The 27,960-nt window shown below is 47.6% G+C and overlaps 1 protein-coding gene and 1 long non-coding RNA gene across 11 annotated transcripts in view; one reads left to right on the forward strand and one right to left on the reverse strand.

Annotated features, from left to right (window-relative positions):
- Window positions 1–27,809, reverse strand: LOC143268172 (uncharacterized). 2 transcript variants are annotated; one of them, XR_013043892.1, is made up of 4 exons: window positions 27,338–27,809; window positions 27,049–27,130; window positions 18,931–25,098; window positions 1–3,308 (listed from the first exon to the last, which is right to left on the reverse strand). It is a non-coding gene; the product is annotated as an uncharacterized LOC143268172 (long non-coding RNA). The 2 variants fall into 2 exon arrangements; XR_013043891.1 differs by lacking the exon at window positions 1–3,308 and having other exon boundaries at window positions 19,126–21,171; window positions 21,918–25,098.
- Kcnj15 (potassium inwardly rectifying channel subfamily J member 15) overlaps window positions 17,127–27,960 on the forward strand; it is a 42,225-nt gene continuing 31,391 nt past the window's right edge. For 2 of the 9 annotated variants that reach the window (XM_015999864.3, XM_076549274.1), the window contains exons 1-2: window positions 17,130–17,272; window positions 17,527–17,708. The gene's annotated coding sequence lies outside the window, so the exon portion shown is untranslated. Of the gene's footprint in view, window positions 17,273–17,526; window positions 17,786–19,064; window positions 19,163–27,960 lie in introns of those variants that run through there. The other 7 variants (XM_076549279.1, XM_076549277.1, XM_042259602.2 and 4 more) reach the window with 6 other exon arrangements.

Raw genomic sequence — 27,960 nt, forward strand, 5'->3', positions numbered from 1 at the left:
CACACACACACACACACACACACACACCCCGTGTCTAACTCTGGCTTCCAGGCTAGAGGGTGTAATGTTTTAAACCCTAGATGGAGCATCATCTAAAAGATTATTCCTAAGAAGAATTTTCCACAGTGGAAGGAAAAGAGGGGAGGGAAAATGTCAGAAGAATTAGATAAAACTTTTCCAATACACGGCTGTCTAGGGCTTGCCGTGGAAGAACAAAAGTGTAGGAAAAAGTGTGTCTCCTTCCAGTTCCCCAGGCTCCTACCTCTCCTCTCCTCGTGAAACATTCCATCTACAGATGTTGCTTCCAGTTAAAGAACAACCCCGAGGACGGGAATCTAAGGACATGGGACCCTCCCAATAGGATGTAGATATGACATCGAGTGTCTGGGCCGAGTCTGTGCCCAGGTCCATCTGCAAAATCCAGTCCCTTCCCCCTGAGTCACAGACACTGATTTTTGGCCTCTCGTTACAGGGGAAAGAGAGGGGAACACCCTTTCCATGTGGGGCTGATGGAGAAGCCAACGAGCTGGCTGCTTCAGGGAGCTGCAGGTTCCCGGCAATGTGCTCACACTCATCTCTAAGGATTCAACCAGAAATCACTTTGGTTTGACATTTTCTTTACAACTTTGATGTGTTTAATCCCTTCTGTGTTTCTTCAAGGTTTTTGTCTGACTAGTCCAAGTTCAAAAACCCACAAACAGAAAGGACATAAAATTCAACAACCAATATAGATAGGTATCCAGCTAAGGTGTCCTGCCTCCCTTCCCTCATCATCCCCTGAGAGCCAGAGGGCTCTGCAGACAGAGATGGGCACAGGAGGTCTGAAAGACGTCTTCTTAGGATCTGACTCTTTATTTTTCCCTCTTTTGAAGCACTTGAAAAAAATTCCACTGCAGCCTGGTCCACAGGAAAGGTGCTGACTTTAACCACATTTTTGGTACTCCATAAAAGCTAAATAAGAATAATAAGGTTGTGTTTTTGTTTTTGTTTCATGAGAAAGGTGCCATAGAGAGGCACAACACAGCCGCAGGCCACCGAGCAAGCCAAAGACAGAGAAAGGCCCCATCCTTCCGGCTCATCTGAAAACAAAAACTGGGGTCACAAAGGAGATGGCCACGGTGGCAGCATGGGCTGGGTGCCCCCTCTGCTCTAAGAGAAAGCAGAGCGTGTGTCTCCTGTGCTGGCCCCGTGGCTCTGACTGCCCCTGCCCTGCGGTGGAAAAGGACATTCCTCCTTGGATTTATCATTTGATGCAGATGTTTGGCTCAACTTTCCTGATCTTGTCAGCAAAGCTGATGTTAAAACCTTGGAACGATCATCCTGCTTGCTTATGTTTTCTTATGAGGTGTAAATTTGTAGAATGGGCATTGCTTTTTTGTTTTTTCTTTTAACTGTAGCCTCAGAAGGAATTTCCACTTTGTATCTTCTTGATACACACACACACACACACACACACACACACACACACACACACACACACACACACACACACACAAGCAATATGGACTTTGACCGAGGCGTTGCAGATGGCTAACCCTCTCTCAGCCTCTGAACTTGTCAAAGTCTGCAAAGGACACAAACAAAGAGGAATTTGCTGGATTCTCAAGTTGAGACCTTCCGTAGGGGCAGACGACCGGATGCCAGTTCACCCACCCAGCTTCCTGGTCTGAAATGGTTAACGAGTAGCTCGCAGGTCCCGAGAAGCCAAAGAGGCTGTGGTAACAAGTTAAGCATTAGGGAGAAGCCGCTCTTGAGCTTGAGTGCCGAGGACCGGCTGCTCCCAGGAGAGACCTACACTGTTGTGGACTTTCCTATCTGAGATGAACGGAAAGTTATTTTCAAATGCATCCGAGCTGCCGAAGATCCATTCTGTCGGGGGAAGCCATTCCTTTCTGAAGCAGTGTCCATGTTTACAGACTCTGACTTTAAACAGAAACATTTATTTTCTCACTAGCTAAGTTCCTGGCACCCTCTACGAGGGAGGTTTACTTACTTTTTTTTTTATCAACTAACACTTGACTAAACATGAATTTCAAAACTGACTTTTCATTTTTATTTTAAAAATATATTTCTTTTGCTAGGGAACATCATATTTACGTGTTTGGTCCATAAAACTCAGCTTCTCTGAGCTGTCTTTCAACTGTAGCTTTTATAAATGGCTTCCACAATCAACAGGTGGGACCAGCCACACGCATTCTGCTTACTAAAAACATCCTACATGTGTATTATCACTGCTATCGAATTTAATGATCACCCCAAACCTGATGCATTCATTTACATGATTGATGGATTCTCTGCAATTTACTGGAATTAATGAGGATAGAGACACAATTTTTTTTAAGTGCCCAGGATCTGGACCATCACGGAACATATTGTACCTTATTGTAAAACAAAAATAGCCTTGGACAGACCGTGGAATGTGCTCTCGCAGGATAATCAGTTCTTTACTGCGGCTTTCCTGCCAGCCGGGGAGCCCTGCGTCACACAGAGCGGATGCCAAGTGTCTGGTTTGCACTTTGGTAAGACATGTTTTTCTTGCTGCGAGTTTTCAGGTTTGCAGTTTCCCCCTGAGTGAGCACAGAGCCTTCGGGTCACCTTCCCATGCACTGGGAGCCTTGCTTTCGTTCCAGGTATTTCAAAAAAATGGTCGGCATATTGGAGTTTCAAACACAGGTGGGCAGGAGGAGCCTCCAGACTTGGGGTGTTGCCTGCTGGACACTGTCGATCTGTGGGTGGACATGGAAGTCTGGGGCAGCTTGGTGGAAGTGAACTTTCTCCTGGCTGAGTCCTCTTCTATCAAAAACAAACTTGTTAACATCTTCAATGAAGTGTTGGAATGACGCCTTTGATGAACTTGGGTGGAGACATGTTTCTGATCTAATAGTGGGTTTTTTATCCTCATAAAAAACGGGACGATACCTCTTTGGAGTCAAAGATTTGAGCGAAAAATTTGCTCTCTGAACCCCTTGTCCGCTTGGTGCCCATGGTTGCTGTTTAATAACCTATCTGCAGACAGAGACTGCAGGACAGTGCAGCAGTTTGATGACTGGCAGGAGCCCTCCGGGGTCTGGTGACCTCTCACTCACTCTGTTCATGCCTCACGCTGCTTAGGGCAGGCAAGACTGTGGCGCACTTTCCTAGTTTCTCTTGGATGTTTACCCAGGCAGAAAATGCAGTCAAAGACCGCATTAGGCATCCAATGCTGATGGGCTTTCCAGGCTGATTTGAGGTTGTTCCCGAATGTACACTCTTCTCACACATCCTTCTCTGATGCTGGTTTCTGCCACATTAGTGCTAGTCCAGGTCACCTGTGAGCCAGGATTTCACATGTGGTCACTTGTGGAAAGGCACTCTACAATCGCTGTTACACACACACACACACACACACACACACACACACACACACACACGTCCTCATCCAAGGCCAAGCTGGGGAGACACCTGGGCTGAGAGGAAGGACTTTGATAAGGAGAGGATTTGGGGGTGGGGAAGTGGCTCAGTCAGAAAAAGACTTGCCACACCAGCTTGAGGATCCACATCTGATGCCCCCCAGGTGTTAAAAAAAAAAAGCATGGTCACATGCCTATAACCTCAGTCCTGGGGAGGCAGAGACAGGAGGATTCCTGGGTGTATTGCCCAGCCTGTCCAGCTGGATCAGTGGACTCCAGGATCTCTGACAGACCTTGTCCCAAAAAATAAGGTTGGGAGTGACTATGGAAGACACCAATGGCAACCAATGGCTACTTTGGCCTCTGAATACATATACATATACATATTCACATACGCATACATACATATATATATATTCACATACACTTACTTGCATATACAAATTCACATACACATACGTGTTCACACACACACACACACACACACACACACACACACACACACACACATTCTTTTGCTGAAAGTCCTCCCGGCTCACACAGTCCAGTCCCCACATCAGGCTTCCCCAATGAGGCTTTCTCTGTGACTGCTGGTTAACTGCTCCACCCTTCAGGGCTCTGACAGCTCTCTAGGTAAAGGTAACTGGGTACCTGGTTGGTTTTATTTATTGCTGTCACCGTAACACAGGAAGAGTGTCCACCCACAACAGATGCCTGACTAAAGCTTGGTAGATGCTAAGTCAATAAAATTATTTAATCAAACATTACAGTGTCCAGGGAGAGACAAACTATGAAGACTCCATCCTTGCGTTCCTTGTTTAGACTCCGTTGACAGCTGAGAACAATACATTTTATGCTCTCTTGGCAAACTTTTATCTAGAAAAGGCCAGCTTGCAAATAGTTTTAGCTTGTGATACTGTTTCTTTGTCAAAGCCATGTAACTGTGCCATTTTACCCGGAGAGTCTCAGTAAACAATCTGTAAACATATGAACATGGAGTCTCAGTAAACAATCTGTAAACAGATGAACATGGCCACTGTTGCAATAAAACTTTACTGAAACAGGTGGCGGGTTGCATTTGGCCTGGAGAGTGGGGTTTTCTGGTCCTTTGACTAGACTTTCATTCCCATCCAAGAGCCATTTCCTGAGAGCTGGAGTGAGCTGTGTTTCCAAGTCAGGGACACGCAACCACTTCCGTTTAGACTGTTGGTCCTTAGTCCTCAGATAAAGACTTGCTAAGTCGCTCTCCGTCTTGACTCCTTTTCATTCTGTCTTTAGATTTGATACCAAAGCCTGACCCACATAAGAAATGGTCTACGCATTCTCTTCTTTTTCCTCCTTCCTGCTTCCCTCTCTCCTCAACTCACCCTCTAGCAGACAGGCCATGGCCCACGCCAGCCTTAAACTCCTTCCTGTAGAGCTGAGAAGGACAGAGAAGCTCAGACCCCTCCCTCCGCCTACACCCCTGGAATGCTTGGCACTATACCTGCTTCCGGCAGTGCTGGGGACTGAACCCCGGGCTTCTGCGCGCTGAGCATGCACCCGGCCAACTGAATGCCAACCCCTGAATTGTTTTCCCTTTCTGCCTCATCTTTTAAAAATAACACCCATCCTTGTGAGCATCTTGTTTACTTAAACTACAGAGATGGGGCCTGTGGTGTAGAGTTCCTGAGCTCTTTGTGGTTAAACTGGTTTCTCAACCACCAGATTCTAGACAGGAAAAGAAAGGCCTAGGGCGGATTAGAGACCTTTGCCAGGGGACCTGTGTGTAGAAGCCAGGTTGTGCCTCCTTCAGTGTTCCCTGGCCTAGAGTAAGTGTTCTCTGTGGAAGTCGGCGTAAAGGCATGGACTTCTACCCCTGTCGCCAATTGGCTGGGCAAGGGTTCTTTTCCTTTAAGTGGACAGGGCTAAGCTCTTCAAACACTGGCCACACCACTGTCCTGACAGCAGCAGCAGCAGCAGCAGCAGCAGCCGGCCGCCGCCGCCGCCGCCCTGGGGAGACAGAAGCTGCTGCCTATGCTGCTGTCCCTGTGCAGACCTCAGCCTCACAAGTGTCAGAGTTTCACCTTGCAGGCCTCGGGTGTCAGGACTTTTTGATCTGGGCCGGTGGCCAGTGTAACATCTCTGAGACTGAGGACTGAGATCTTCAACACTGAAGAGTTGGCAGTTCCCTGAAACTCTTCAGATGAGACCAGAGCCTGCCGGTTCTCCTTGCTGGCTCCCCAGAGACTTTCATGGGTTCCCTGCTGTTGCCAATCATCTCTCTCCCTCCCCCTTCCTTTCATCCACCCTGGCACCTTCAGACTATTCAGCTCCTCTTTTGGTTGTCAGAGGCAGCTAACAGGCCTGGGGCACTGCCTCTGTTGGAGCAACATGGGAGCGACAGATTGAAACTTGGATACCTGCTGTTGCTAAGGGTTAGGGTACCCAGGGGGCAAGTCAACACCTGGGTGCCAGGTTCAGCCAGGACCACTCATCTGCAGACCTGCCCTCTCATAGGAACAGGATCCTGGCAGGTATATAGGGTTATCTGAATGGAATTGGTAGGCTGTCGGCATCCACCAGGTTCATGCTGCTGCTGCTGCTGCTGCTGCTGGCTGGGCCAAGGCCCCTATAGGTAGCTGTTCCTTCTGGCCTCAAGCCGATGCATGAAGGCCTCTGCTCTAAGAAGTAGCATTGCCAATGTTTTTCTATGGCAAGTCAGGGACCAGCGCTGGGGAGCCATGTAAGCAGGGCTACTCAGTGTTCGCCCATGTGAACACTGGGGTGGTGGGCGGTGTTGAGTTTTCACGTGACCACAGGAAGTCAGGGATCTATGGGTGACACCAAGTGATGTTGGGCTTGCATGGCCATGGGATCTTCTGCCGTCCAGCCACCGGGTAGTGCCCACATTGCCCAATTTACACAGAGCCCGTGGGGTCAGGGTGCTACTTGTCGACCTGCCAAACCACCTCTGCAGCCCGCTGTCCTCCTCTGATGCTTCTTTCTTCTCGCTTCCAGCACAGCCCGATGTGCTGGGTGGAGGCGAGACCCCTCCAAGGCCGACTTCATTTTACCTGCCACTGCACTGCCGGGTGAGGTAGCTTAGCAGTGTCTGCCAGTGAGCGAGCCTAAGCAACCTGCTTACTCAGCCCCAGGAGGGGTCTCTGGACCAATCACAGCCACTTGCTTGGCCACTCACAGTCTTGTCCCTTAGCACCAGGCACAGGGATTAAGGTTTGTGTCTTAGGCAGGTCATACCCTTGTCCTTCAGCCCTCCCTGAAGGAAGTGTCCCCCTTCACCAGACAGGGTGCAGGTGGTTATTTGAGAGTTAAGGCTGCAAACAGCTGGTCTAAACTGTTTCCAACAGCACTGACTGGGGCTGAACCTTCACGACAACCAGGACAACCAATCACAGGTTTTTATATAGCCGTCTCAGGGTGTGTTTAAGGAGCATTAGATGCCCGGTGATAGCAGAGCAATCTGACTGTTAAACTGTAGTCCTTTTGCTCAGGGCAGCTTGGGCAGTTCAGGTGAGTGCAGCAGCTGCCAATTAGGCATTATTTATTGCCTTTGCTTAAAGAAAAATGAACAGCAGAAAGAGTGCTTACAATCTGAATTTACAGAACTTTTGTTAACAGGGGCATTGATTTTAGCAGATCTTCACAGCGCTTTAACAATGCTCTATCCAGTGACCAGAGGGACATGGGCCCTCTCTGTCTCACTGCCACTGATGCTAAAGTGAACAAGGGAGCAGAGTCTGTATTCCAGGCTGAACACAGACACCGAAGCAGAACTGGACCTTAGGACCCCAGCATAGACATGCTGTCTGTCCTTAGTCTGTACCTGACCTGTGCTGATCTCAGGTTTCCTCTACAAGAACGGGAGTAGATTTCCCTGGCAGTATGGGCTGCCCTGAATCTCTCCAACTTTCCAACTGTTCTTGCTAGGCAGAACTGAGTCTAACAGCTCCAAAGAGATCGCTACCTCTGGTTCCATCCTTTCCTCTGTATTTTTGCAGAGTTCAGAATTTTCTGGGGAAAACTGTTCATCGCAGGCACTGTGGGCAGCGGTACAGGTGGGAAATGACAGTGGTGGTCAGCCTTGCGCTGCTTTTTATTTTAAAGGGATGTGTGTGTGTGTGTGTGTGTGTGTGTGTGTGTGTGTGTGTGCCGCGCGCCACTGTGCACGGTATCAGATTATCAGATGTCCTCTTCTACTACTCTGTGACAATTCAGTTCAGACAGGGGTTCTTCTGTCCCTGGAACTGGCATTTCATTATTTTTCTCAGCTGGTCTGGAAGCCAGCAAACCCCCAAGATCCACTACCCTTGGACCTGGACTACAGACATTTGCAGGATTCCAGGCTCAGATACTGGTATCCAAATTCTGATCCTCATGATTGCTTAGCAAGCATTCTTAACCTTTGAGCCAACTCTCCAGTCCCAGACTTGTGACTTTTAAGGTGTTTATTTTATAGAATAGATAGCTCTAAGTCCTCTGAACCAATGATAATCTTTTTCTTCTTAAGAAAAGATATTCTAAGTAATTGGATTGTGGGTTGGATGCAGTCCAGATGGCTAGCTCAGGAAATAGGACATATCCTGATACAGATAACCACATGGGCACTGTTGGCCTCATATGCTCTTTAAAGGGTGGTGACTGACCCAGAGCTGACAGGAAAAAGCAGAGTGACCTCCATGGCCACAAGAGGTTGCTATAGGTACCATCACCACAAAGTCTGAGGACAGCAGAACGGCCAGGGAAGGGCATAAGGGGCTCAAGACCATGAGAAGGCTTGGGGACAGGGGTAAAGCAGTCAGAGACTGAAATCCAATTTCACCCTGTCCCTGTTGCTGGTCACTGTCAGTATACGATGGCTGTAGCTAGAGTTTTCCTGCCTTGCCCACAGTCAGGACAAATCTTTGTCACCTGCCAGTCCCACAGCCGCTCAGACCCAACCAAGTAAACACAGACTTATATTGCTTACAAACTGTATGGCCATGGCAGGCTTCTTGCTAACTGTTCTTATAGCTTAAATTAGTCCATTTCCATAAATCTATACCTTGCCACGTGGCTTGTGGCTTACACACTGCTTGTCATGGTGGTGGCTGGCAGTGACTCCTTCTGCTTTCCTGTTCTCTCAATTCTCCTCTCTGTTAGTCCCACCTATACTTCCTGCCTGGCCACTGGCCAATCAGTGTTTTATTTATTGACCAATCAGAGCAACAAATTTGACATACAGACCATCTCATAGCAAATGGCATCTTTCTACAATGTGAGGCAGATCACTCTGGGCCTGCCTTTGATTTCCTTGGAGCTCTTGGCCATTTGTGTGAGGGCTGTGGTTCCTTTTAGGTTTCCACAGATGACCTGGAGGGAGTACATTAAAAGTCTAGTAATAAAGTGAGAAAAGGCTATGAATGTAATACCTGATAATCAGAATGAGAGAATAAACCTCAGTATACAAAGTTAACATCTGAAGTTTGTTCTTTATAATACCATAAATGCATTCTTGGGACCCAACTGGAATAGAGACCTTCTGACAGGAGGTTTACATGTCAGACATTATCCTTAGCTATAATTTTAAGAGCAAGGCCAAGTCAGATATAATTTTAAGAGCAAGGCCAAGTCAGACGATAAAACTAGAAAATGAAAGATAGGTGATGTCTACATGAATGCTGTCATAATTTGAATAGGAAACATTCTCGACAGATTCATGCTTTGAAGACTTGATTCTCCTGCGAGTGGTACATTTAGAAGGTTCTGGAAACTTTAGATGGGACCTAATTATAGGAAGTAGGTCACTGGGGCTAGGGATAGAGCCTTGGAGATCTCTTGTCTGTGGTCCCTCATGGTATCGTTCTCTACTGTCTGCCTATGGAGAGCTGAAGGTGCTGTAGGTGCTCTTGGGCACACATTCCCTTTGACATAATGTTCTGCTCAAGTGCATAAGACTAGCAACTTGGATTGACCTGTCTAAAACCATGAGCCAAGAAGCCTTTCTCCTTCAGATTGGTTCTGTTGGGTATTCGGTCACAGTGGTACATAAGTACATACAGGTAGACAGACAGAAGGAAAGATGGAGACATTGATGGAATGATTGACGAGAGATAGTCACTGGCAGGAAAGCCAGCTCTGAGTGCTCCTGTACTCTTCATGGCCACTTGTCAAGTCCACCTTATGATGGAAAGTTGGCTCTCCTCTTATCATTCCCAGTTCATCTTCTACCTGAGCTCTTTGTTCTCTCACAGGCACATGGCCAGCACGTAGAACCGAGAAAAGTACTTTCCACTTCCTGCCTCCTTCACCCTCTCTGCTCCCTGAATTCTGAGGAAGAAACTCAATACCCAGCAAACACTCGAAAGTGCTCTACTGACGCAGACTACTCTCTTAACTAAAAATTCCATCTCTAGGACTCAGTGAACTGTCAAATGTCATTACTCATAAATGTGGGCCATGCTGGCTCTACCCATGTGAATTTCTGTAATTCAAATGGCAGTTTGGATGCAGAGAACAGCAGACAGTATTATATACACACACCCCACTTGCTCAGATCAGCACACTATTTCTCTCTGTTGGCTGACTCAAGGTTGGACCGCATAAGCACTCTGTCAACAAATGCTCAGAAAGGCTGTTCCAAGCACCATCAAACATTATTTTAGATTCTGCAATTATGATAGGAGATAGATTCTCACACTTGATTTCTGGAAATGCAAGCACATGATCAAAGTCAGAAAATAATGCTAAATAAACCAAGTGGCATAAACCCTACAAATTACTGTCACAGCACAAGGCACTCCAGGAAAGTTAGCTTGATTAAATCCAGTTTCCTAGGAACAGGTTAATGAAATCTATTTATTTGAGTAATATAACCTATTTAACCACTCAAAGGATTTGACCCTCCCCTCACCAAAAGAAACAGAGTAAGACACAGGAACCCACAGGGCTCCCCACTACTCTTCTTGGGGAAGCTCTAGTTCTTTGAAAGAATGCAAATTTTTGGGGAGTATTTTAAGGTAGCTCAGAGCCACAGAGTGCAAATGGTGAGCACACAGATCTCGAAGGGACTGGGGCGTGCACAAATGAAGAAAGACCTGTAGATTTGCACAGGGAGGTTCCTAGGCATGAGCTCAGGTAAACACATAGCAAAGGACTTGCTGCGGTGATGAGCAGATGAAAAGCAAGAAGTGTGACTTGATTTTAGGCACTTTCACTATTGAACTCTGATCCTTCATGTCTTCTCACAGGAGACACACAGCACAGGGTCACTCCACGCTCTCCTCCAGGTGCATCGCGCAGGAACCCTGGAGGAGAATTTGTTGTACTTAGCTGACTAGTGCAAAAAGCAGTTTGGATAAGGGGTTAACTTTTCCCAGGCCACAATTCACAAGCAGCATCTCCAGACTCTGAACAAATGGCTAAGAGGAATCTATATTCCCCTTCACTCTTCCATGTCTACTCAACTTCTTGCCCAGAGGGACCAGTGTGTCCGTGATCTGGGTGAGGACTGTAGCGCTGCTCTGGGCACTGTAGCCAAGACTTGACTCATAAGACAAGCCACTGAGTAACTCAGAAGTCCTGCTTGCCCAAGACATTAAAATGAGGTGAAATTGGTAATCCAAGTACTCTAGTTGGGGTGCATTCTTCACGGGGTACTACGAATCCTTCGCTCATTCATAAATCAGAGCCCTAGACCCTTGGGAATACCACTGCCTACCAAATACACACAGATTTCAGAAAGGAAGTCAGCTGAGCTGAGGCAGTCAGCGATTAGCGGAAGTTCCTCAGTGAAAGTCATCACTGAACTCCCACTGTGGGTTAGGGTGACCACAGCAGCAAAGCCACGCCAGTGGGAAGACACGAGTGACAGAGGCAGAAACTCTGCCCCGGCGGGTGACCAGGAATGAACGCAGCAAAGAGGCTGGGGGATGGCTTCCCGGGTAAAGCGCTCGTCGTACAAGTGTGAGGACCTGGTCTCAACCCCCAGCATCCGAGTAAAAAGCCAGGTCTGGGAGCACATGCTCATAATCCCAGCACTCAGGAGGCAGAGATGGGCAGATCCCGGGGGCTTGCTGGCCAGCGAGTTTGGACTAACTCGTGAGCCCAATATCTCAGTGAGAGACCCCATTTCAAAAATCAAAGTGGATGGTCTGAGAAAGGATACCTAAAGTTGACTTCTGGCATCCACTCACACACATGTGCTACACACTTAGGAACACATGTGGACAGACAGACACACACACACACACACACACACACAGAGAGAGAGAGAGAGAGAGAGAGAGAGAGAGAGAGAGAGAGAGAGAGAGAGAGAGAGAGAGAATTAACACAAGGTGATCCTTTCTTAATGGAGAAGCTAAGTAAATCCCCTTTTCAGTCTGTATGAGTGTCAAATGCTGAGATCAATGGAGTCTTGTCAGTTTTGGGAGCTTGACCTTGACTCATTCGTAACTGTTTAGCTGCTTTAATTTTCCACGCTGGTTTGTTGAGGGAAAGGACAGTCAAAACATATCTCCAGGGTGTCTCCATGTGCTCTTCATTCAGATGGACATGTGGGAGTGAGTCCAGTGAGGTGACCATGGATGTGGCCACAGAGAAAACAGCCAGGCTCAGCTCTCCTTTCGGCTCACCTTTTCATTCGCTGTGTGTGCATGGCTTTCTAGATAATGCCCCACCAATCCCCACCGTGACTTAGCTAAAGAAGATAAAAAGTGGGTAGCGCTTGCAGCCAGGGATCTAGAGTTAGAGGCACCCGCTTTTCCAACTCCTATTTCTTCTTCAGCGCATTCTTGGAGACCTTAATGACAGCTTGGCTGGGCTCTGTCATTTGACATTGTTTAGCCAATTTTCGTTGCTCAGTTTTTCCACCATAACTGGGATATTTGGCAAGAAGTGACAGCTGTGCAGTGGGAAAATTTCCAACATCAAAACCCAAAGGGCACAGGTGTTCTCCCTTTCCTGCTTATAACAACACTGCAGATGTGCTTAGGGGCGTCTAAGCTTTCCTGCCCGTGTGCAGGGTGGGCACAGGGTGCTTGTGAAGAATTGGGGTGACTACAGGGAATCCATTAGGGTGTTTCAGTGAAGCTTGCAACATAGTTGTACCACTAAGTGCTATAGTTAGATAAAATAACGGCCCTCAATTTGCAATATGAACCCATGGTCTCTGCTGGAAGCCAAGCACTAACTCTGAAAAAAGTAGTAGAGAGGCCTTGTCTGTGTTCAGGAGTGGAAGTTTCATCAAAAGGCATATAAGAACTGTTGGGACCTAAAGGGAGGAATCTTGGTCAGTGTGATGACTGGAGGTGGCAGAGGACAGCAGCTGCACTCAGCAGATAGAACCAGGCGCCTCCCCTGATGATGGCCCTCACCAACCTCAAAAGAGAGGTGCCCCAATACAGCATCCGGTGTATCACCAAGTGAGGACCCCTGGGGAAAGAGCAGAACAATCTACACCCATCTTCTCCAGCTGTCTTTTAAGTTACCCAGGCTGACCATCACAAGGTCTGCAACGTTCCATTGCAATATGTGAAACATGGTCCTTGGGGTGTTGGGCTGAGAACATTCTCTGCTAGGCCATCTGGTGGAGACATGCCAGGACATCTCACTGTCTGGCTTAGGTAGTTGCCCATCTATTCAATGCAGGTAGATAACAATAAGACAGAAAATAAGAATTAACATAAGCCAGCCAGCCTTCAAGCACACCTTCAGATGAACGCCCAGGTGAGGATATCGAAGGAAGGGAGGGTGGATGTGGTTGCAGTGGGCCAGAGCTGGTCCTTCTACCCTCAGGCAAGGCTCAGCTATTCACCAGCTCACCGTGTCAACAGTGAAAACTTGTCTTCCACCTGTTTTTACGAGAACTGCCAGGAAACGGTTCCATTGCTGAAATGTGTTTGAGGGGAGCAAACTGTACATTAAACGCAGTTGTAAGGTTGCCCAACAGAAGCTACCATAATAAAGTCTAACTTGGTTGAGACCAGAGGAAACATGGCCACCACCCGGCTGGGCCAGCGGGTCCTATGCCATTCACGGACACCAACTGTGTCACCAAGAGGGACCGAGAATCACCAAACAGCTCAGGGGGGGTTGAAGAGTGAGCGGTTTCTGAGCAGAGGCCCACGTGCCATGAACTTAACTTTTTAAGAACTGTCTACTTAGTGCGACCATGTTAGACTATTAGAATAACAATTTTTATTTTCAAATTAATTTTTAATATTAAGCAGGTAACTTCAAAAAAAAAAAAAAGAGAGAGAGAGAGAGAGAGAGAGGATGACCAGGTGTAGTCATGTGTAGTTTTAATCCCAGTTACCTAGGTGGATCTCTGTAAATTCAAGGCTGGCCAGGGCTACATTGTGAGACCCTGACTGAAAAAAAAACAAAGGAAAAAAAAAACAAAAAACAAAACCAAAGATCCACCCTGGAATAGGCAGGGAGTTTGCCTGGGACTAAGGGGGTTTCTTAGCATTTTCAGTGCTAAACCCAGGGTTGTCACCCCACAGGAGAAGAGCTTGGAGGCAATGTTTCCACTGAGTCTCTTTGTGTTGTTGATTTCATGCCATTTGGCTAAAGGAGAGTTGGAATGAACCCTGAGGTTGCCTTGCTCCTTCTTCCCAGAGGGGAATCCTTCCTGCTGCGGATGGTGCTGGGACCTCAGCAAGCCTTCTCTAAGAGGCCAGTGGTGGCCATCCGTCCAGACGGGTGTGTGTGTGTGTGTGTGTGTGTGTGTGTGTGTGTGTGTGTGTGTGTGTGTGGTTCCTGCTCCATGTCTAACCTGACTCCCAGAAGCTGTTCACAGGTAAATATATAATTGTTCCTCTCATCACACTTCAAGGCTCTTCATGCTTTGATCCAAGTCAAGAGGATTAAAGCAGTGAAGCTTTCATGCCGCCCTTTTAAGGATGACTCTGGGGAGCTGGAGCTCTTGAAAAAGCCAGATACAAATGCAGATTTTAGATTATACACTATGCAAATTAGACACATCTATTGCTTTAACTGAAAGGAAAGAAGAAAGGGAGGGAGGGAGGGAGGGAGGGAGGGAGGGAGGGAGGGAGGGAGGGGAGGACGGATAAGGAGATTATTGACAAATCACCCTTCTTGGGTTTTAGGCTACCAGATCAATTACTTTCACCAACTTGGACGACAACACCCAGTTGTGTTGTATCACACAGCCAATCCCAGACCCTGCCACTTAAAACTCTGCACCTTAACCCCAGGATGGGGAGCAGATTTTATTCACTGGATAAAAAAAGGGACAGAGTGACACAACGTATTTTTTTTTTGCCAGGATTAAAAAATGTTTTCCTACTCTCTTCAGCCTCCAAAATTTCCAGAAATACCTAGCCGAGTCACTGGGCTATTAAGTCATGCAAAACAGTGTCTGTTTCTGGTGACTGAAGTCTCATGGAGGGTTCTTCTAGAATTTTCTTACTTCCCCAGTGAGCACTCCGTTGTGTTTTTTTAATGCCTCACTCTATTTGGCGAATTCTTGTCAGATCTACAACCACAGGATCTAATTATTGATATATTACCATTACAAAGAATGAAAATGTAAACATTACCACAATGAAGAATATTGTCTTAGAATTTAACTTTTCAAAGGTGTTTGTACTACTTTTGACTAATTTTCTTCTTTCATTGTCATTATTATTATCTTATAAATTATTGTCATTTTCTTCATTTATATAAATGAATTTTGGCTCTACTAAACATGAACCTGCAAGAAACCAAACTTGCAACTATTTTAAACTGCATGGGGTACATTATATACTGCTCAAAGGAACCTCTGTACACACGTGTGAATATCCCTAGTAGTCAAACAAGGGAAATGCAGAGCAATGAAACACACACAGGCTGAGGCTGCGGAAAGGGCTGTCTTGAGAGTTCTCTGCACCCTGTAGATCTGACTTTGGGCAGATCAGTAGCTCTGGCTTTCCTTTTCTTCCCCATAAGCAACAACTAATCATCTGCTGTCCTGGTCTAAGCATTGAATAGGTAAAATTTTTGTAAGAGTTTTATACTTTTGGGTAAGAATATTCAAATAATTGATGCCAATGCTGGAAATATGCATCAAATCCAGAAGAACTGAAGCTGTGTTGTGTTAACTATATCCTCCAGGCATGGCCTTTCAATCTACTTGGCAAATACATATGGATTATATATCCTGATACATATAATAATACCAGTAACATGTAAGTATGTGTAAAAATCATACAAGGAGCAAGGATACTTATATGGATTACGCTGTGTTAGATGCTCCTGGAAAGTCACATCTAATATACAAGACAAGTGAGGAACTTGAAAATGGAACACAGACAGTAAATTTAATATGTCAGTGGTGATAACTGACATATTAAATATCAAGGTGCTGTGGGATGTTCTGTATGTCCTGTGGGAGCCCTTCTTGGGTTCTTTGTGGCGTTACCCAGCAGGTCCGCATAGAGGATGATTAGGACCATGGGCCTGAGTGCAGGTGTCTGAGATGGTCTGCACTTGGCTGTGCTGGGGGATGGTCTGTATGTCAAGTTGTTCTGATTGATCAATAAATAAAACCTGATCGGCTGTGGCTAGGCAGGAAGGATAGGCGGGACTAATAGAGAGGAGAAATAAAAGGACAGGAAGGCAGAAGGACTGACTGCCAGATGCCGCCATGACCAGCAGCATGTGAAGATGCCGGTGGGCCACCAGCCACGTGGCAAGGTATAAATTTATGGAAATGGTTAATTTAAGATAAAAGAACAGTTAGCAAGAAGCCTGCCATGGCCCTACAGTTTGTAAGCAATATAAGTCTCTGTGTTTACTTGGTTGGGTCTGAGCGGCTGTGGAACTGGCGGGTGACAAAGATTTGTCCTGACTGTGGGCAAGGCGGAAAACTCTAGCAACATCAAGGAAAATGGAGATCCAGAGTTGGGATAGGCCTATGTTAGGTACGATCACCCTGGGGACGCATGCCATGTGGGCCTAGCCTGGACCAATGGTAATGACATGGGCCTTGAACAAATACAGAGGTGTAGGCACTTGGCAAAGCAAGGGAGGGGCGGGCTAGTATGGCATCACGTTCTTCGTGATGAAGAGACTTTGCTCCTTCTGGTACTTCCTTTGGGCCGGCAAAGGGCATCTCTACTCAGGAAGCTCCATGAGAAGCTCATTCCTCTCTAAGGACACTCCAGGATCCCTATATACACTGCTATAAGGCGGCAGAAGGGTATCGAGGCTGTGGACTTCCCTCCCTGGACTTAGGGGAGATGTAGGAAGTTCGCAGACCCACAGATGGGTTCTAGAGTACACTCACTCTGTTTTCACATCGCAGAGCTCTCCCTGTAGGGGCTGCTCCCAGTATAACTGACTATTTCTTAATAATAATAATAATTAATAAAAAACAAGACTCTGAGCAGGAATGCTAAAACCCTAATTCTAACCCAGAACCTCAGCCCAGCTCCGTCTTGTCCTGAAGAACCCAGCTTTACTCTTATCTTTCTAACGACTTGACAAAATCGGTCCAAAGGAAAAAAAGTCACTGTGGCCACAGAGGGCAGGACTACAAGCAGCGGTTCCCTCCCCACGTGACATTCTCCTTGGGCATAATCTGGGGTAGATATGCTCTGAGTGCCTTTGCTGTCCCCTGCTTTCCCGGGAGCCAGGGTGCTGATTAGTATTCATCTGGGGTGGGGAGAGGGAAGAGGGAGGGAGGGAGACAGGCGATTCAGACAGGCTCCTTAAGAAAGATAATCTGTTTGTTTATAGTTTACTTAGGCAAAGAGACCTTCGAAAAGACTTTGATAAGAGGGGACAAAGTTTCCCCAGAAATGGACTGGTGTTCTTTAGTAAGGATGTCAGTTTCTCCCATACACAGGTGCCTGGAGAGCCAGGGAGTCGGTGCCATTCCCAGCCGCCCTGGTCTGGTCTGTACATTTCCTTAAGACCTTAAGTCACGCTGACATCACGGGATCCTTTCTCAGATTCCTCTCTCTCTCTCTCTCTCTCTCTCTCTCTCTCTCTCTCTCTCTCTCTCTCTCTCTCTCTCTCCCTCCCTCCCTCCCTCTCTCTCTTCTCTTTCCCCCCTCCCCCTTCTCCTGTCTTCCCTCCCTCCTTCTCTGTCCCTCCTTCCCCACTCAGCCTCTTCCAATCTCTTTCTTTCTCTCTTCATTTCCCTCAGGTAATTCCTACAGAAACTTGTACCAACTTGTTTTTGACTGACAGCGAACAGCGAGAGTGTTTCTTCACTTTGAACAACCTTCAGCACCTATCTTTCCAAGGCACCCTGCGTGGACTGATCATTTCCCTGCCTGGTCATAATTTCCCATCCACCCAGGAGCCGGCACTGGGCACTCTCTGCAGGTAAGGGGCAGGCGCCTATGTCAACGTGGGGGCACTCAGCGTTCCGGAGATGTTTCTGAAAAACTTGACTTCTAAAGGTAATGAAAACATTGTCATTCTTTTAAAACTTTCTTAAGTCGTTCAAGCCGGCCAAGCTTATCTGAGGAAATTTACAAGTGCTGTTTACATGCAGGAAAAGGGTTTTTCCTTAATGATGGGGCAAAGTCGGGGGAGAGTGCCTTAACCTTGTCTGCAGGAAATAAAGTAAAATAAAACACGCAGATGCCGCCCAGCATGCCGAGGGTGTAAGGGGTCTAGAGTAGGAGAATTACTGAGTGCTCCTAGGAACGTTTTCCTGGGCTGTGTCAGAGCGAGCGTGTTACTGATTTTCAGTGACTGCATAGTTCTTTTTAAGTCCCCTGGCTGTCACTTTCTTCTGTCACTGGAGAAGTCAGTTTAGGTGGAAGTAAGACAAGTCCTCAAGCACATATTTAAGTCTGTCACCCACCCTAAAAAAAAGAAAGGGTCTGTTAGTTTCTGTGGTAGGTCCAGGGGTGGAAGGGGTCTGATGTGAGGAACCGCTTTGCTCACGGCCCATGGAGAAAGCGTCTCTCCCTCATGGACATACAATTTCACGTGGATTCAGACTGCTTTCAGCTAATGAGCACATTGCCGGGTGAAGTCTCCCACCGGCCCCTGCAAAGCCTGCTTTTGTCCACACTTCCGCGTTCGGTCGCCTGAAGGAAGTAAGAATTTGTTTCTTAGACATTTCATGACCCCACGGATGCTTGAAGTCACAGGTTTAGAAAACGCACAGGAAATGCGGAAATTAAGTTTGGAAAACTGCAGTCCAAACCTTGCCCCGCACAATCCAAATGTTCAGCTTCCCTTCTTTTTATCTGAATGTGCACGCCCCTCCACCCCAAACCCCAGTTTATTGTCAAGGTTATTAATGAGCTTCCAAGTTCCTTTTTGGCAATCTCAGATCACAGGGTCACACTCACAGAGCAGCCTCTGTTACTTCAGACCTTCTCTGTTCTGCCCTCCCTCCTGGAGGTTTAAACAAACAGGTCACCATCCCTAACAGCCTTGGGTGACAAATTCTCTCCAATTTACAACTGTGCTTAAAAAAAAAAATCAAAGGAAAGTGTCACATAAACCTGGCATGTGCATTTAAATGCCATCCACGTGTGAACACAGCACATGGGGGTAACTTAAGATGAAGAATTAATTACAGACTCACCTCACACGTGGCTCCCAGGGCAATGCTCTTTCCAAACCTTCCTGGGGCTTGATTTCCCCACAGCACCCCCCTCCTGAAGTAGAATAAATGATCACGGACCGTGACCCAGAGGTCACGTGTGGGGCTTCCACACAAGGCTGGAGACTGACAAACTTTAGCCGGATCGCCTGGAGTCCTAGCCTCAGAAACATGAGTCAGTAACAGATGGAAGCCTTTCTCCTGGGTTACACACGTGAGTACTGTGAGGGTCTTAGGGAAACAGACGTAGCTAAAGCGTGTGATTCCGCGGGCTTCGGGAAAATGCATTTCTAAGAAGCCTTCTCTCCTGCCGCTCCTTCCTCCCGCCAACATCCGTGGCCACTTTACACAAAGTGCCACGCCCCCAATTTCCTACCTCACACTTGTAACCAGTGTGGACAGCTCACATTTCGGGGGGCAGAAGAGTGAGTCCACAGTCATCTCATGCCAGCAGGCTCAGAGCTAACAAAAACAGGTTTTTTTCTGGCTTCTTTCCTCGGGGCTGAGGGCATGCCTCCTCCCTCTCTTCAAGGAAGAAATCTCTAAGGGCTTCTGTGCTTGTTGTATGCATGTTGCATGCACATGTATCTATGTGTGTTTGTGTGTGGATGCATATATGTGTGTTCTTGTATGTGCACATGTGGATATGTGTGTATGTATGTGTGCATGTGTGCTCATGTGTATGTTTTATTATATTTACCCGAATGACAGAATGTGCTGAGGACCAGAAAGCCCACCCAAGTGGCTTTAGGCAGCACAAACAGAAGAGCCTTTCTCTGCTTTACACAATCAATGTCAGACACGGCCTTCCCTGGGCAGTGGGCCCCCTGTTTGAACCTGGGTGTCCCCCGAACGTGTCCCTTTAGAGTGAGGCTGGAATGAGTGTGTCCACAGTCCCAGGATGAACACAGCAGCAGCGGGGAGGGGAAGTGGTCAGAGCCAACGCCAGTGCTGGCCTGGGGAGCATCTGTAGGGGCTGAGGTGCCTCGGGAGGGTTGCCTTCCGATTTTCTTACAGAAGCAACAGGTTTTCACTCTCCCCTGTGCACCAAATGCAAGGGCCTGGTTTACATCCTCGCCAGTGAGAACGGCGGTTACGTTCTCAACTGCAAAAAGAGTCAGGAGGTTCCTGTAAGGATTAATATTGGTTTTCACACCGGCAAAGCAGAGTGGCTTGTGGGTGGTCAGAGGCTCTTAAAGAAGGAAAGCAGGAGGAGGCTATCCCCTGCTCTCCCGCTACTGTGTGTGCCCTTCACATCTCTCTCCTCAGAGCTACCTCCATTTTCCTGGAAGGAGGGGGTGGCGGACAGAGCAGAGGAGCGAGGCACAGACAGGCCCGGCCCGGCCCTGTGCTTCTCAAGGGCACGGTGCCCTGCAAAGAGGCAGATGTGACCCAACGCGCTCCTTGCTGCTGCTCAGGTAGCTTCCTGGTGCCAGTTCCCCTGACAGGTAAGAGAGAGCTTTGCAATCAGAAGTTCAAAGCCAAGCCACCCCAGGAAAGCAGATTCCTAGAGTCCTCACTCTGAGGGGAAGGGAGGGAATCAGCCTTTTCCTTACTTTCAAAGGGCACGCTGAGGGCAGCATGTGGAGAAAGCAGTTAGCTGTGTAAGGAAAGGACTCTCAGGCAGAAGTGTTATTGACTAAATGGTGCTTTGTTAGGAACACAGACAAGGGCAGAGCTCGGTAGTAAAGCATGTGCTTAGCAGGCACAAAGCCCTGGGTTCTGCCTCCTGCACAGAGGAAAAGTCAGGAGAGAGTTGAACTTGAGAAAGGCAATTGCGCCAATGTGTTCTCTGGATTCATTAAGACAACTCTAGGTGAGTGTCCTCTTACAATGCAGCTAAGATCCTTGTAGAGAGTTACACACATCCCCAGGACATCGAGTCACACACACATTTGTGCCTTTCTTTAACAAGCGGGCCAGAGAAATGCAGCAACCTGCATTCCCTCAGGCAGTGGAAGGCTTCAGTGAACCAAGGGTTAACCAAAACCCAAGCACAGAGCCCTGAGTGTTTCTCTACCCAATGCTCTGTACCACAAATCCCAGCTATTTCAGTCACACTGTGACAATGAATCAAGGTTGCCTGGTCATGCTTACCTCAGAAGACACACAAGAAGAAAACAGGGTTCTGATTTGGGGCATTAATGCACACAGGTGCCCGGAGCTGGTCTGTGCCCAGTAAGAAGCAGTTCCATAGAAATGCATGTGTGTGCCCCATCCCAGCTGAGGACATAGAGAGAAAACCATGGGAAGAATGAGGGGCAGAATGATCTGGGTCTTGTTGGATGCTCAACCTATGACCCCACAGTTTGCACACCCTAGGCCGCCATCATCCACACCAGCAGAACTACCTTTGATACTAGGATGCTCAAAAATCTCAGTGACAGCCCTGGATGCTTCCACTTTGCCCAGGAGCCGGGGGTCAGTCAGGGTAAATAGTATCTCAAGTCTACCGTGGCTCTGAGGTGCTTAACCATACAGATCCACTGAAGTTCAAGGTGGGTGAATTTGACACAGAGAAGGAGCAGGCCAGTGAGGAATGTTCAGAGGACCTTGGAGGTCTGGCTTGAGTTCATCCTGTTTCAGTCAGAGCCATCTTGGTGTCAGGCTGACTGTTACAGAATTCTTGTGCATTTTTTCCCCAACTGCTCCAAGCAGGGGCTGGTCAAGACTTCACAGAGCTCAAAGATGATACAATACAGGGCTTCCTTTAAAGAGCATAAACTCAAAACCATGACTGTAAAACTAGAAGGAGGTTTTGGAGAGGGTTTGTGCATGTAAGGAACCACACAGCCAGAGTCCCATCAACTCACGATAAGTCCACTCTGGGTCTTATGTCATGAAGCCTCAGTGTGATTCCTGGGGGAAGGGACAGATGAGTGTATGCAAATGGTAGTCACTAGCTGCCTGATGAGGAACTCTGGGAAACAGGCAGAAGTATGGACCTGTGCCTCTACATATCTACTCACCAGTGGGACATGAAAATTCAATCTCATGATGTCTGGAATGCTTCTTATCTCACTGGCAAATGACCACAGACAGATTTCCATATGATGGCTGGCCCTCTTGGTCACATGTAGGCCTCAGGGTAAGATGCAATCAGTGTATTCATTCCTCTTGCTGTAGAGTACATGCACCGAGTCCATGATGTACAGTTTCTACCCAGAAAGCCCTGACTTACGACATAAAGAACAGTTTTCGGATCATGAGCCTAGAACCCAGAATGAAGCCAGATTCATCAACAAGGCATATCTTTTCCAAGGAACTCTGAGTAGCTGCCTCAGTGAAGGCCTGTGTGCCGGGCTAGGGCTCTCCTTCTCCCCCCTGGTTTCTGTGAAGGAGGGCGGTTTCTGATTTCTTATATAGCTAACTGTCATTTCTTGGGATGAATGCTTGCTAAACTCATGCCGACCAACAATGCTCTTCCTCGTTGACGTTTGTGCTCGCTGGTATTTCTTGGCCCATATCTGCTCTGTCCTTATCCCCTCACTAAAGAACACAAGGTCGAGTTCCACACCTTGCTGCCTCCATTTACCTTTTCTATATATTCCTATACTTACAAAAAAAAAAGTTCACATCTGGTGAGCCCACCTGGCCATCATTTCCACAGACCTGCTGGGAGTTAGGAACATAAGAGTCTGGACACAACTGGCTGTTATGCAGTGTCAGACCTGCTGGAATACTACATAAGGGTCCTCCGGGGTTCTTCCGTAAAGTCTGTGGAAAGAATTTAGACATGGCCAGCAGGCTGCACCACACACATGTGTATGCAAGCAAGTGACACACTGTGGGGCCTTTTGGCAGAACAGTAGTAATAAAACTAAAATTGTGCAGGTCTGGTCTGTTCTGAAGACAGCCATGTCAACGCAGCTACGTGTTGTTTTCAATAACTTGTTCAATACACTTCAAATCTGAATTTTAAAAAGATTTTGTTTTTATTTTATACTTAGGTGTACTCAGAGGCCAGAAAATGGCATCAGATCCCTTGGAGGTAGAGGTTCAGATGGCTGATGTAGGGGCTGGAACTTAACTCTGGTTCTCAGCAAGTGCTGTTAACCACCGAGCTGCCCCTCCAGTTTCTGTATTCTAAGCGGTCTGTCCTAAAGGCTAACTGTAGCTGATATCAGTTGATAGAGTGCTTGTCTAGCAAACACAAATCCTTGAGATGTATCCCCAGCCCCACACAAACTGTGTGTGGTAGCCTAAGCCTGTCATCCTGGCTTTCAGGAAGCAGAGACAGGAAAATTGGGAGTTCAAGGTCATCTTCAGCAACACAGTGAGTTCAAGGCCAGCCTGGGAACACAGGACTTGTCTCAAAAATCATCAATAAATGAAGTATAAAGGTTACATGTGAAGAGCCAAGTCCTCTCTGCTGATTTTTAAGTTCTCCTATTGCATATACGTGGTACTAAATGATTCTAGCCAAAACAGTGCTGTGACCCCCCAACCAACATATACTCAGGAACCCAGCTTCTGGCCCTACGAACCGAAGTTTCACTCCCCTGGGATATTGAGAACACTCTTAGATACTAGTCCTGTTCTGTCTACTATCACATAAGGAGCGTCCTGGTCTGTTACACTGGTGTGCAGAGTCCAAGGAGGGTCCCATGCCACTCCAACTCTACAGGAAACAAGAGAGTCTTGCTCTCGGGTTCAGGAAGCCCTTCCAAGCCTGCAGGTCCTGGGCATTAACACATCAAACCTCCAAACTCCACAGCAGAGCGGCCTTTAACGGGGACACCCTGCTGTACACCTGTGCTAGACAGAAAACTCACCTCACCCATGACTGTTTACTCTCCTGACTCATTTTCATATGGCTGCACTGGAGATTAGGGTGGACAGTGATTAGTGTGGAATGTCAAGGCGTCATGCGATCCCTTTGAGAACATTGTGTAATGACCTTACAGTAAGTTGTGTCATAGGGGCCTACGTTGTCCCTGCAGGTGACTGCAAGTGATGTGCACCAGGGTACAGAGTGGACCTGTTCAGTCAGCCCTCGAAAACGTATTCTACACTTTGTCTCAAAGCCAAATGTCATTCGTTTCTCTTTAGCCACTTGGTTCCAAAGTTTCAAAGAAGCCGTTTGATTGAATCTCTTACACAGACATTTTCTACAAATCACAGCTAAATGCACTAACATCCACAGTGGCAGAATCTTGTTAGTAACTTTGAAATTAAACATAGCTTTGAAACATGCTTTGTGTTTGAATCTGGGAATATACTGGGTATTCGCTAGAGCTAGTTTTCTGTTTTGTTTTGGTGACTCTTCCTTTTCCTTCCTCCCTTCTTTCTTTTGGGTATGAATGTGTACGTGTATACATGCATGTATGTGTGCACATACACATGTGTGTACCATGTGATGTGTGTGCAGGTCAAAGGTCAACTTGCAGGAGATGATCTATTCTTTCTTTTTTGTTTTGGTTTTGTTTGTTTGTTTCAAGACAGGGTTTCTCTGTGTAGTTTGGTGCCTGTCGTGGATCTTGCTTTGTAGACCAGGCTGGCCTCGAACTCACAGAGATCCGCCTGGCTCTGCCTCCCAAATGCTGGGATTAAAGACATGCGCCACCACCGCCTGGCCTGGTCTATTCTTTCATGTGGTCTCTGGGGATCAAACTTAGGTCTTTAGGCTTGGTGGCAAGTGCCTTTACCTGAGCCATCTTGCAGGCCCCATGAAGAATTGGTTTTGCGTTCACTATTTTATATTCACTATTTTATAACCCTTCTGAAGACACTTTCCGTTCTCTGTTGTGCGTGTTTTTAACTTTGCCCGCTTCTTTACATTCCTCTATGTATCATTCAGTTGCTGACACTGATGTCGTAAACGTTCCCCACTGGTTTACTCTCAGATCTAGCCTCAGCATGAGGACCCCATCTCTGGCTTACAAGACTGAGGCTAGCACCTTCCAGCATTTCCTCCCATTCCTGGATATAGGTATTCCATCGACATTATAATAGCCTAGTTACCCCTCCCTGCAGTCCTGAAGCCCCTTTGGCAATGGAGATTTTGCAGCTTCTCCTCTGTGCTGCCCACCTTTCATGGGGGAACCCCTCCAGCCGAGCTGATTGCGTCTGCATGTGCACCCACAGGAAGGTAGAATTTCTCATGTCTTTTCCTCTTTGCTGGCCTTCCACATCTATCCCAGCACAGACCTCTCCAATGAAATGTTTTGAAATACATTTCTGAAAACTAATAAGTGAAACTTGATCTCCCTGGGTGAACAGTGCGGTACAGTGGCCTAGCTGCTGGAATTGGACTGGTGGGGGACGCGGGAGGGAGGTGATTTTCATAAGTGAGAGGGCACCAACATCGTGTGCTTACAATACAGGGATGCTCTACACCCAGAAAGGGGAACTGGGAGACACTCAGAGCGTTTTGGGAAGAAGAATCTGGAGAGACCTGAGGAAGAGCAGGAAAGAGCTCAGAGGCAGCAAGGCACAGCATGGAACTGAGGGCCGGCACATCTGACCTCAGGGAGCCAAGAGGAGCAAGGTGCAGCCTGGGGTGTGGAAGGGGATTCGATCCACAGCAAGGCCCATTCAGGAGCCTGCTGAACTAGCATGTGTTAGCCTCCCTCAGATGCTCTTTGATGAGGGCTGTCCTGGGTACATGGCATTAAAGGTATTTGATTCTCAGAGGTTTTCAGGTTTTAAGTCAAAAAGAATTTTCTAGGTTTTCCCGTTGAGAGCATGAAATACTCTTTCAGACCCAAAGTCTGAAGAGCTGCACTGTGCGTACAATCAAAAGTGTCTTGTTCCAGCTCGGAGAGGCCCGGCCTCTCTAAGCCTTCGTGAGAGTATGCATATTTAAACACAAATTCTTGTAATTATGGATATTAACTTGTCTAGTCCAATATCCTGGGGAGGTTTCTTAAACTATGCTTTCCATGCAGCCGTTTGTTTACTTTTCAGTATCTGTAACTCCTATGGTTGGTAGAAATGTTTGCTAAATGAGATTGAAATCAACTTCCTTTGTATCTTGACTACTTAGGCTCTGACCTTCAGTTACCTTTCCCCAGCGGGTTCTTGCTGAGAGCTTTCTCTATTGGAAGTTAAGCAATCCTTTTTATCTAACCAGATGACAAGATTTAGCCCTTTCAATTAATATTTTAAAATTGCGTTTATTTGGTGTGTGTGTGTGTGTGTGTGTGTGTGTGTGTGTGTGTGTTCCTATATGTGTGTACCCCTGTGTTCATATTGAGGTTGAAGGGCAGCTTGTAGGAGTCAGGTCTCTCCTCTACTATATGTCTTCTGGGGATCAAACCCAGACTGTCAACCTTGGTGCCAAGTGCAATACCCACCAAGCTCTCTAGCTGTCCCCAAAACTTAGGTCTTGACCTTAGAGAAAGTCTGGCTGTTGCTGAGGGCAGGTGTGGGTGGGAGGGGGATGGGAGAAGCACAGACACCCAGGCCTGCGAACACCTGTGGTCCCTGGCAGAACGTGAGAACTGAATGAGGGACCTTTGCAGAGGGCTGGGGAAAGTCAAGGGGCAAGATTATGGGCAAGGTACTAGGGCATTTGAGACAAGCCGCGAACAGAATGGACTCCAGAAGTGAAGGTAGGAAGGCGCCATCAGAGGCCAGAGAGCAATGGGAATGAAATAAGGCTAGCCAGGCAGTGCAGGGTGGCTGTCATGTGCCCAAGGTTTGGGTTTGTTGTGGGGGAGGGGCAGGAAAGAGATGCAACAGTTAGCGTGCCTGACAGACTTACCACACACAGAAGACTGGACACCGGGCTGAGCACCTCCAACCCGAACAGGGAACCTTATCACCAGCCCCATGGAGGTCAGGGGAGCATCGGACAGAGAGTCAGGGGAGCAGGGACAGAGGGTGAGGGGAGCGGGGACAGAGGGTCAGGGGAGCGGGGACAGAGGGTCAGGGGAGCAGGGACAGAGGGTCAGGGGAGCGGGGACAGAGGGTCAGGGGAGCGGGGACAGAGGGTGAGGGGAGCGGGGACAGAGGGTGAGGGGAGCAGGGACAGAGGGTCAGGGGAGCAGGGACAGAGGGTCAGGGGAGCAGGGACAGAGGGCAAGTCTTAGTTGCAGACTCCAGGAGGGGCAGTTGACTTGGGAAAGGCGCCGCCCGGGAGAAATGAGTGAATACCTGGCTTTTGCCAGGGATGTGCTTCAGTTTTCCAGGACATCGAACAAACTACAAGCCCGTTCTTGAACGCGTTTCCAATAAACTAAAAAACAAAACAAAAAAGACGAGGAAAGGTACTGCCGGGTCCAAATTTGCTAATTACTGCCGAGATCAAAGCAAGGCCTTTCATGTCAATTCTTTCATAAGATCTGAGACCTTGGAACACAGACAGGACCTGAAAGTCAGTAATGCCAAGACAGCGCGAACAAGAAAGCCATGCCAATTTCCCGTGGGCCCTGGGCCTTCTTACCGCTCCCAGTTCCTGTTTCCGGGTCTGTCTTCAGGGTTTTCGGAACCGTGCTGTGACGATGCAGAACCGCAGAAGCTGTGGTAGTCCATCCGTCGCTTGAAAAAGTCATCGCAGCTTGTTTGTTTTAGAAAGAGTAGAATGAGATCCAGGTGTGGTCCAGAACCTTCCCCAGCTCTTGGGAGACAGAAACGGGTCTGTAGGTTCACAGTGTGCCCGGGCCATATGCTGATGGGCACCTGAAGGAAGGGAAGCAAGAAAGACAGGGAGAAGGAAGGAACAGAAACTAATCAAAGGAGCAGTGCACACTCTAGACGTTTGTGTGACAGGACAGAGAACACAAAGGCATGATAAGACTGTCTAGAATTATGAAGAGATGAGATTGGAGAGGTGGAGAGGAGAGAGAGGTAGAGAGAAGAGAGAGGTGGAGAGATGAGAGAGGTGGAGAGATAGAGAGAGAGGTGGAGAGAAGAGAGAGAGGTGGAGAGAAGAGAGAGAGGTGGAGAGAAGAGAGAGAGGTGGAGAGAAGAGAGAGAGGTGGAGAGATGGAAGAGAGGTGGAGAGATAGAGAGAGAGGTGGAGAGATGGGAGAAAGTGAGGTACAGAGATGAGAGAGAGAGAGGTAA

Source organism: Peromyscus maniculatus, chromosome 12 (genome assembly GCF_049852395.1).
Source record: "Peromyscus maniculatus bairdii isolate BWxNUB_F1_BW_parent chromosome 12, HU_Pman_BW_mat_3.1, whole genome shotgun sequence".
Taxonomy (NCBI): domain Eukaryota; kingdom Metazoa; phylum Chordata; class Mammalia; order Rodentia; family Cricetidae; genus Peromyscus; species Peromyscus maniculatus.